The sequence below is a fragment of the Zalophus californianus genome, chromosome 2, assembly GCF_009762305.2.
Source record: "Zalophus californianus isolate mZalCal1 chromosome 2, mZalCal1.pri.v2, whole genome shotgun sequence".
Lineage (NCBI taxonomy): Eukaryota > Metazoa > Chordata > Mammalia > Carnivora > Otariidae > Zalophus > Zalophus californianus.
In genome coordinates, this window is record NC_045596.1 from 73,109,241 (window position 1) to 73,111,014 (window position 1,774).

Consider the following 1,774-nt stretch of genomic DNA (forward strand, 5'->3'; position numbering starts at 1 on the left):
AACTGAAAAGTAAAATAGCAGATATAGGAGACCAATAAGAATGTTTTAAGTTTCAAAGATAATGGATCTCAATTTGTACACAAATATTAAAGATCAAAAGGCTTTTTGTTCTGAACAATGAGATAATCAGTGTAGGTATGGTAACATATATATCTGTTAGACATGGAAGAATAAATATTTTAAAATATTCAACTTGTTTAATAATGGGAATTATATTGTTTAAAGGCAAATATCTTAGAAATCTTCAAATCCTTGTGCTCACTCCAGCAGCACATATACTAGAATTGGAATGATAAGGAGATTAGCATGGTCCCTGCACAAGGATGACACGCAAATTTGTGAAGTGTTCCATATTTTTGTGGTATATATATATACCACAGCCCTAAAAAAGAATGAAGGGGCCCTTGGGTGGCTCAGTTAAGCATCTGCTTTCTGCTCAGGTCATGATCCCAGGGTCCTGGGATCGAGTCCCACATTGAGCTCCTTGCTCAGTGAAGAGCCTGCTTCTCCCTCTGCCTGCCGCTCCCCTGCCGGTGCTCTGTCTCTCTCTGACACATAAATTAAAAAAAAAAAAAAAAAAGAATGAATCTTTCCATTTGCAGTTACATGGATGGAGCTAGAAAGAGTATAATGCTAAGCAAAATAAATCAGTCAGAGAAAGACAAATACCATATGATTTCACTTATATGTGGAATTTAAGAAACAAACAAAAAAGCAAAGGGAAAAAAATAAGATATATAGAGAGAGAGCAAATCAAGAAACAGACTCTTAACTATAGAGAATAAATGGTTACCAGAGGGGAGGGGGGATGGGGGATGGGTCAAATAGGTGATGAGCACCAGGTGATGTATGGAAGTGGTGAATTACTATATTGTACACCTGAAACTAATATAACCACTGTGTTCACTGGAATTAAAGTAAAACTTAAAAAAAATCTTCAAATACTTTATGTAATTAATCTTGTAGATGCACACAAAACTAAGAATGCCTTTCCTGATTCACTAAAAGTATTTGTTTGGAGCTTTTTATGTAAATAATTTTTATAAGAAATATATAAATATATTCTCAGCTATTTGAATGATACCAAAAAATATTTTTATTTGATTATCTTTAATTGCTATAGTTTTTGTTTTTACTTTGCCACATGATCTTAAGTATTGATAATAGCAAATCAACTAATTAAATAATTGTTGCTAGTCAAGGAGAAAACAATTCAAATCATACATGGTTATTAACTGTGATTATTTGTTACTAAAAATCCTGAGTTTGCCCAATATGTTAAAAAATAAAACAATTCTAGGATAGGATCTATATTTTGGATAAGTAGAAGCAAAATCCCAAAGAAATGTATTAAATTCTCTGTTTCATTTTGCCTTTCATAATTAGCCAATATTCTACCTATGTAAATTATCTATTGCTTAAACTTTGTCATATTCATCTCCCCATTTAGTCAAAAAGATTTGTTCATATAATGAATTTGTTAGCACACTAATAGATAAAAGAAAATCAGGAAGTTCTAAGCAATTTAGGTTTGTGATATTACAAAAGGATCACTAGTCTGGGCTATATTTCAAATCACTTTATGTTGTTCACAGAGGTAGTTTAACATTTCCATGCTAGGTCATTTCAACTTAGTTTGAGTCAGGGTCTTTTCTAATGTTATTAAATTTGCAAGTGGATTTGCCAAAACTACTTTTTAGAATTAGATTCTCTTTAATAGTTATTCTAAGAGTACTCTAGAATGGTAAAAAAAAAAAAAAATCCATTTTTTTTC

At 31.4% G+C, this 1,774-nt stretch overlaps 1 non-coding gene across 1 annotated transcript; it reads left to right on the plus strand.

The window, feature by feature from the left end:
* Positions 1 to 254: 254 nt before the first annotated feature.
* On the plus strand, positions 255 to 358 carry LOC113926050. The gene has a single exon (XR_003521136.1). It is a non-coding gene; the product is annotated as a U6 spliceosomal RNA (small nuclear RNA).
* Positions 359 to 1,774: the final 1,416 nt, after the last annotated feature.